Below are 9,313 nucleotides of genomic sequence, written 5' to 3'. Positions count from 1 at the left end.
AACCAGGGTGTTTTATTTTTGTGTCTCTTATGGCTTTACATTGGCCAAACATGTGGTATAAGCCTTGAAATAGTGCAAAAAGACGAGACACATCATGAGGAAAGGTCTGAGAATATTCAAACTGGGACAATTACTTTCGGCACAGGGAACATTTCACTGGGTCGAAATCTGGAATATGAGAGACGATATGTTGGAGAAAACACTACAGACGATGGCGCCGTTAACGTTCAAGCCGACGATCCAGGCCTGGTGGGTGGACAAAGCAGCACTGATGACTTTAGGTCCTGGTATCGTATGCGACCAAAGTTATTATGTACTAATGACCTCATGAAGTTCTCTGCACAAGGCCCTGGATGTTCTTCACTCCAGTTAGACAGCGGTAAGAAAAGTATTGGATAACTTGTTTTTGTTTTACAGTGTACACAATAACTCGCTGTCGACATTAGTAGCCTAATTCAGCCGATTCCTTGCAGCCCTTTCACTTGCAGTGTTTGCATCAATAGCTTGAGACCAGACATTCTTTTCTTTTTTTCTATTCAACAGGTGGCACACCTCTCTCACTACGCCAGCTACGTCGAGAGTGTGGCTACTCTGTGAAAAGGACTGCGGTGGGCCTCGTGCTTCTCGCCATTTTTGATGGTTGTGATGTTATAAAACAGGTAGGCTATGGTTTTCCTGTCACATCAGAGGATTTTTTTTAATTCATTTTCGTCAGAGTAGGAGTAACATTAGCCCATAGAGATGCCATCAATCACTACAAAACAAAACTCCATATTTTCACACCTTATTAATGCCTTACTTCTGACATTACATTTCATCGTGAATCAACAACAAAACCAAGAGAATGCAAAGTTGCAATGCAAAGTTTAAATAAAATAAAGAAATGTCTCAGCCACTTGAACGTGACAAATTTGTGAAAGCAGGCCTGTTAAAATAATCCTTAGTTTGCTTGTTTATGATATCTATTTTAACAGAAGGTATTGTTGAATAAAGTTTCCATTGCTATAGCAGGAAGTTTTAGCATTGTCTACATTGAGCAAGCTCATTTAAGTCTCTTGATGTGTCCTGTTTTAGTATGGGTCTGTTATCCTCTTCAGGCTTTTCTGTTGGCGTACATTTCATGAATTGATTTCAGTAGCTTGAATTTACAGTTAAGCTTTCCTGGGTGACGTCCAATCAACTCACCAGAGGAATGGAGGCTAATCGTGAACATAGTAACAATTACATACAATTTGAATACCATTTGGTCCCTTGCAAACCGATATGTGAGCATAGGAGTGGCCATACTGGTTGTATATGTAAGGCGGTTCAAGAGCCTTACATATACAACCGGTATGGCCACTCCTATGTGAAGTGTTCCTGTAGTCGGGCGAAAGGACCCCCAAGCAATTATGTAGCATTTAAATTCATGTGGGACATGTTTCAGTTTTCAGCTAGTTGTATGACTGCATTATTTTATATCTTCCTCCAGGGCAATAGCCACTTGCTGCGGATGTTGTGGCACGGCAATCCAGTAACCCTCTCCTGCCCTGCATCAAGCTCAGACCAAGCCTCTCTAGTTGTATCCACTACTCCAGCTCCAACTACCAAGGCACCTTCTACAGCTGCTGAGCTTCCTCCACAGAATCAACCGTGGATGAATCCCCTCTTTGGAGGCTACTACCCTGGAATGCCTGTCAAGATTCCCCCTCAAACTACTGTTGCACCAACTACAGAAGCACCTACCACAGCGGCAGAGCTTCCTCCACAGAATCCGTGGATGCATCCCCTCTTTGGAGGCTACTACCCTGGAATGCCTGTCAAGATTCCCCCTCAAACTACTGTTGCACCTACCACAGCTGCTGAGCTTCCTCCACAGAATCAACAGTGGATGCATCCCCTTTTTGGAGGCTACTACCCTGGAATGCCTGTGAAGAATCCCCCTCAAACTACTGTTGCACCTACCACAGCTGCTGAGCTTCAGCCACAGAATCAACAGTGGATGCATCCCCTTTTTGGAGGCTACTACCCTGGAATGCCTGTGAAGATTCCCCCTCAAACTACTGTTGCACCTACCACAGCGGCTGAGCTTCCTCCACAGAATCAACCGTGGATGAATCCCCTCTTTGGAGGCTACTACCCTGGAATGCCTGTGAAGATTCCCCCACAAACTACTGTTGCACCTACCACAGCTGCAGAGCTTCCTCCACAGAATCAACAGTGGATGCATCCCCTTTTTGGAGGCTACTACCCTGGAATGCCTGTGAAGATTCCCCCTCAAACCACTGTTGCACCTACCACAGCGGCTGAGCTTCCTCCACAGAATCCGTGGATGAATCCCCTCTTTGGAGGCTACTACCCTGGAATGCCTGTGAAGATTCCCCGTCAAACTACTGTTGCACCTACCACAGCGGCTGAGCTTCCTCCACAGAATCCGTGGATGGATCCCCTCTTTGGAGGCTACTACCCTGGAATGCCTGTGAAGATTCCCCCTCAAACTACTGTTGCACCTACCACAGCGGCTGAGCTTCCTCCACAGAATCAACAGTGGATGCATCCCCATTTTGGAGGCTACTACCCTGGAATGCCTGTGAAGATTCCCCCTCAAACTACTGTTGCACCTACCACAGCGGCTGAGCTTCCTCCACAGAATCAACAGTGGATGCATCCCCATTTTGGAGGCTACTACCCTGGAATGCCTGTGAAGATTCCCCCTCAAACTACTGTTGCACCTACCACAGCGGCTGAGCTTCCTCCACAGAATCAACCGTGGATGAATCCCCTCTTTGGAGGCTACTACCCTGGAATGCCTGTGAAGAGTCCCTCTCAAATTACTGTTGCACCAACTACAGAAGCACCTACCACAGCTGCTGAGCTTCCTCCACAGAATCAACAGTGGATGCATCCCCATTTTGGAGGCTACTACCCTGGAATGCCTGTGAAGAGTCCCTCTCAAATTACTGTTGCACCAACTACAGAAGCACCTACCACAGCTCCTGAGCTTCCTCCACAGAAACAGTGGATGCACCCTCTGTCTAGAGGCCACTACCTCGTCAAAAATCAATGAACCACTTATTACAGGTACCGTCAGTACCATTTTCAACTGCACCCCAAAACAGTAGATGCCCTACTCCAAACCTTTTATTTTCCAACTCCTCAGTCTCTTTATTCCAATGTGTGTCATTTATTGCGTGTATTAAAAAGTGTATTTGAAATTCAAGTTGTCAGATCATTTATTCAAGCTGCTTGTCATGAGTGGTTTTGCTGAAGATTTGTCTTGATTTAGCCAGAACTGGAAGTTTAAAATTCTACTGCCAAATGACTTGAAGTATAGCCGTAATTTGATTGGTTGGTGCCGTCCGTCGATTGGCTTGATTGGCCGGTGCTGTCTGTCGGTGCAGCAACAGCTGAACTTCTCAATGCGAGCGACGGGAGAAACGCGATGCAACGGACCCACAATTCAGTTTGGCAACGGATGACGTAAGCCCATGTAAAGTGAAGGGGATGAGTCTCCAGCACTGCAACGCATGTTGCGTGTAGAGGCCGTAAGGGTTTTGGGAGTTTGTACTCATCCTTCAAATTCTGTTTAGCTTAATGTCTCTTCAGAGTAAAAAAAAACCAAGATGGTTCTGTACTGATGACAAATCTGCAACGCCTAAGCAAGTAAACAAAATATTTTTGTCTTGAGTGTTAGGTTAGCAATTTCTGATTTTACCAAATCTTGCTTTACATAAATTATTTGACAATTATTTAGGAAACAAGTCAATTCATCAAACTTTATATGGATTAATGCAAGGCCAGAAAATGATGACTAGCATCACCTATATGCAGGCAAATGGCTTTGGTAGGATTTTTGTGTTCTGGAAATTGTCACGTTTTGCTGGGAAAGGCTAGTCTGGGAATACCTTTCAGCAAATTTGGGATTTGCTCTGCAGGTCAATCTGGCCAGGATGCCATTGAAGCCCATTTCCAATGTCTCAAACACGGGCATGCAAATGGGTGGTTGACATGACATGGCCTTTTTTTGGTCCAATGTGTCAAAAGAGTTTTTGATATTTTTTTATAATTTACCTATGGTGATATTGTTCAGAAAATGCTGTTTTATATGAACATACAGAGCATTCATGGGATTAATCTTCCGTTTTTTTCACAATTTTCAGCCAAACCAGAAAAAGCTCATATGGCGTGACTGGGACAGTCACATTTCACAAATTTAGATTTTGAATAAAAACAAGAAAATGAATTCATTTTCTGTTCATTCAATCATATATTGATAACCCAGATGCCTACTTGTGAGTCTGCTTGACTAAAAGTTCAGGCATAATATTGTGAAGCCACTCTTAACTAAAACACTTTGTCCCAGAAATGGATATCATATGGTGTGACGCCATTTTACTTTTTTTAAACGGGCAATTGTTTGGAGACCTTCGGGGAGTAGGGGTCCTCCTTCTTTCAGGAGGAAGAACAACACCTCAAAAGGACACTGAAAGTTACAAGGTGAGTTTTCTCCATGTTTTCAAAAAAATCAAGTATATCCGGCACTCCTGCTTCAGTTCCCCATTTTGCATTGTCTTTTGGTGTGATGCATTTTACGCAAAAATGCCCAAATAAAATTACTTTTCAGTCAATATTACCTTTAAAACTATATTGTCATATTGCAGTTAGCATGTTTTTAGGATGTTAGCATAAAAGCACATTGCTTAATGTCATGCTAAGTACATGAAACCTCATATGGTGTGACCCCATATCATATAGTGTGACCGGGTTTTCTCGTCACACCATATGATTTATTTGTCACACTGTATGATAGAAACTGCATTTTCCTGCATAAATAATGTTTTTTCATACATATGTTGAACTCATAATTAAGTGTAATATATATTTTGACATATTTAACATTTATTATTTAAGATGTGCAACTATTGCATGTATTGCGAATCACACACACATAAAACACAGAAATCACCCCCACACACACTCACTCACTCACTCACTCTACAGCCTTGGATACAAAAGATACATATTTGACATTCTAAATATCAATAGTAGTCTGAGAAAATAAATTCTGGTGTTAAAGAAAACAGTAATATTAATGTTGTCTTTAGCACTATAAGTAATTGCAACAATTTAATCTGATTATAATGCAGGAAAACTTTTTAAATTATCTGAATAAATTGTTGAATTTGTCTTTTAACAGATATAAAGAGAATAAACTCAAAGGGGAACTACAAACATTCAGATTGAAGCCCACCATTGAGAAGAGAGAAACTCAGGGAACCCAAGAGCTATACAATATTTGGTGGCATTCTGTTTTGCATAGTTGTGATTTCTGAAAGTGAACCTTTACATGATCTACCTGTCTTAAACTGTCTTTTGTTGCTTGTGAAATACATATAATACACATTTTTGTATTAACAGATTGTTTCGTGGTGTTATTTATCATATGGCGTGACACCATATCATTTGGTGTGACATCAAGAAATTATGAAAATAAAAAGGCTTTTGGGTTCTAAATCATACAAATCTCAATGGAACAGATAGAAAATAGGGTCAGCAAAAGTCACAATCATTTTCTTTCTTTTATATCAAGGTATGTTAAAATGAATATGACGTTTATTGAAAGATTGAGGACATATGCCTTACTCTGTGTATTGCTGAAGAAATATACTGTAAAATGTAATACATTTGCACAAGGAAATGCTAGATCTTGATGAAGTAATGATAGAAGATTATAATACATTGCCCACATTAAAAACAAAATACCCCATTATAATTTTACAAACAATAACTTTCATGTCACACCATATGACAATTTTAGTCACTACCACAACTAATTAGTGAATAAATATGAATTTCAACACAAAATCTAAAAGACCATACATATTTTTGGGAATGGAAGGGTCAGTACAACAGGACTAAGTGATTTCCATGCCTAATATCTGAATTTGTTGTCAAAAACTTTTTTTCGGCCTAAAACGTCAACCACCCAAATACAGTCACTAATCCGGCAGGGCCGTGTATTTCATTGGAATGGAGTAAACGACTGCATTTGTCTACAAGATTGCTACACGTTTGAAACGATTTGCTAAGAGTTTAATGTTCCAAGTTTAATTTCTCTGCTAGTTACGCCCCTGCTGGATATTGTAAGTCAATGAAGCTTTTCCAGGCTCACTCCCAATTGTAAGGTCTGGGTGTTCCCAGGCTAGGGAAAGACTAAAATGCAAACAATGGTTAAGAAAACTCGTGTTAATGGAATTTGGCAACATGTTCATAAGCAAATACAGTTTTCATCTTAATTATTTTCTTTGCAAGTGTAGCGCCCTTAATTCAATGTGAGTGATTTAAAAAAGAAAGATAACAGGTATGGGGTGTTTGTTCAAGAGTTTGGGTTGTATTTAGTTGTTCACCACATCAGCCGCGCCAGTAGGTGGCAGCAGAGCGCTGTGGAATCAGACTGTATTCACGAGAATCTCAGCAGGGAAGTAGAGTAACTGCGTTCGTTGTTGAAGCAAGCGTGAATGTTCGTTGTCATCCTACTAAGTGTATTTTGTATGTTTCTACAGGTGAGCTGATGTTAAAAATAAACTCATATAACCTTATTAGCTTAAGTGACATGTAATGATACAGAAATTAGATTGTACCCGTTTCATATGTTTAATTTAGAAGTGAGATATGTGCCGTTTGCCATGCTAGCTGTCTAGCTTGTTTTGTGTCATGAATAGCCCGCGTATGGTTTCCCTCCATTACATGTATTAGTGACGCATTGGCTATGAGTTTTCGATGTAAGGGAAGTAGAGTAACTGCGTTCTTTGTTGAAGCAAGCGTGAATGTTCGTTATCATCCTACTAAGTGTATTTTGTATGTTTCTACAGAAACAAAGATCCATTAAATATGTGGCATCAAGACCATTGAGCCTTTGAGTCTTTGAGTCCGCTACATATTTTGGCGAGCCAGCCAGGAGGATTCCAGAGTCTGTCAAGGCGTAACCTCATTAGGCTAGCAGAGAACACTTTAGAGAACACTGAAAAGGAGGAAGACCCTGAGTTGTTTCTGCAATATCTGAAAGATCTCCTGTCCTTCATTGAGCCTCTTAAAACTAAGGTTGGAGTAGATTCAGTGCCATCACCTAAAGAAAATGCTGAGCTTGAACTATTAAAACAGAAATATGCTCAACTTCAAAAAGAACAGGCTGAGGCACTTCGACTGTTAGAGGAGGAGATTGGTGCAGCAGGAGACAGAGTAAAGGCCATTACCACTCGTGAGGAAAAAACATCAAATAAAGTTCCTGAGGTGACCCTGAGAAGGGAGTTCCGGATCTCTAGACAGATTGGGGAGGCAGGACAGAGGGACAAATTGTCTTACACCAGTCTCATGAACCAGGTAGAGACAGGACAAAGAAAAGGTCATTCTGAGGTAGAAATGATCGAAGCTGTCATTCGAGCCGTCAGTCCAGGGCTACCTCTCAGAGATTTGTTGGAAGTTAAGAGAGGTCTCACACTTCCCACCTTAAAGACCATATTACGTGGTCACTTTAAAGTAGACTCATCCTCTGATCTCCTGCATAGGCTAATGACACTGTCACAGGACCCAAAAGAGTCAGCACAGAATTTCCTTTTTCGAGCCATTGAGCTTAGAGAGAAACTGTACAAGCTGGGTGAGGAGGATGAAGGGGAAAAGTTGAGCTCAGATCTGATCCAGAGACGATTCCTACGGTCATTGGAGACTGGACTGATTAGTGATGCAGTGAAGTTTCAACTCAAGCCCTACCTATGTGATCATCAGGTAACAGATGATGTACTGATAGAGCGTGTCAATGAGGCTGCTAATTTAGAACAGGAAAGGCAGCAAAAGTTGAAAAAGACAGTACTGCCCCGACCCACCAGAATAAGCGATGTTCAAGTTGAGCTGCCATCAACTCTTCCTCAGTCTGTGTTGAGTGGCAAGGCAGAGGCACAACATGCTGCCGTTGACATGGTGGGTAAAGTAGAGGTCTTCAACAAGAAATGTCAGGCACGTTGCACAGGCCAAGACACAGGCTCAAGTAAGCAAATAGAGGACCTCAGAGCTGAAATAATGGAGATGAAAAAGGTGGTTCTAGAGACAGTGGGGGCAAGTAGACAACAGTTATCACCAGCTACATCCATGAACACCTTCCGTAACAGGCCATCTGGATGCAGAGCCTGTCAAGAGTCACAGATGGGTGAGTCATGTAACCACTGCTTCAGATGCGGTCAGGAGGGACACCTCTCCTGAGGCTGCAGACAGAAGATAGAACAGGGAAACGGGAGGGGGCTGCAAGGTCGGGACCGCCAGTAGCCCCACATCAACGGTCCCCATGCAGTAATGCCACCAAGCCGACAACTCCGAGAGACAACCAGCCTACTGACAGAACTTACCGTGATCACCCTACCCATGTTTTATCCTCTAGAGCAACCTCCACAGTGGAAAGCAGTCCTGTAAGCTATCTTCCCCCTCAGCGCAAGGCCAAGCTGTTAAATCTGATCGGTGAGAGATGTCTGATACAATGCCTATTAGATGATGTGGCTGTGGAGGCACTTTGGGACACCGGTGCACAAGCCAGTCTCATCAATGAGGAATGGAGAAAGACGCACCTACCCCATAGTGCAGTGCGCCCCATTGAAGAGTTGTTAGGCCCAGGTACTTTGATTGGCCTTGCGGCAAACCAAACAGAAATACCCTTTTTAGGCTGGATAGAGGTGGAATTCAAGTTAGCTCAAAGTCTAAATTCATCAGAACCACTATTAGCCCCCATGTTAGTCTCAAGTGACCCAAATGTTGCCGAACAGCCCATAATTGGGTTCAATGTCATTCAAGCCATAATAAGTGGGAGGGAGGGAAGACAGTCAATGCCACAAGTGATCCAAAGACTATGTCAGGCTTTCTCTGTCACTTGTAGGACAGCAAAGTTAATGATGAAGCTTATGAAGGATGATTCAGATTGTGAAATCGGAACAGTTCAATCTGGAAAGAATATAATTCGTCTGGCAGCAGAAAAGGTGACCACTGTGCATGTAAGAGCTTGTACTGGAATACAGGTCAAAGCCTGTTGTTTGTCCCCTGTGACCTCCTTGACCTACCTGAGGGCGTAACTGCAAAAGAAGGTTTGGTTACAGTGACAGGAAAGTCCATGTATGTGCCTGTTCCAATGATGAACACTAACAAATATGACATCACATTGAATCCACGCACAGTCCTTGGTCACCTGCAAACAATAAAAACAGCATACGCTGTCAAGTCAAACATGTCAAGTCCTCCCCAACCAGAGAATGAATATAGGCCTCCAATCAACACAAATGGAACCACAGAAAAGGGA

The 9,313-nt window shown here is 42.3% G+C and overlaps 1 long non-coding RNA gene across 1 annotated transcript; it reads left to right on the top strand.

Moving 5' to 3' along the window:
• Positions 1–326: 326 nt before the first annotated feature.
• On the top strand, positions 327–1,544 carry LOC143110425 (uncharacterized). Its single transcript, XR_012984153.1, has 3 exons — positions 327–379; positions 544–659; positions 1,472–1,544. It is a non-coding gene; the product is annotated as an uncharacterized LOC143110425 (long non-coding RNA).
• Positions 1,545–9,313: the final 7,769 nt, after the last annotated feature.

This window comes from Alosa pseudoharengus, unplaced genomic scaffold (genome assembly GCF_046254945.1).
Source record: "Alosa pseudoharengus isolate Yale_2024_CS ecotype anadromous, Long Island Sound unplaced genomic scaffold, YU_APseudo_1.1 YU_APseudo_1.1_scf_7, whole genome shotgun sequence".
NCBI classification, from domain to species: Eukaryota; Metazoa; Chordata; class Actinopteri; order Clupeiformes; family Clupeidae; genus Alosa; species Alosa pseudoharengus.
The sequence above is the reverse complement of the archived record's forward strand: the minus strand, read 5'-3'. Positions and strand labels throughout refer to the sequence as shown.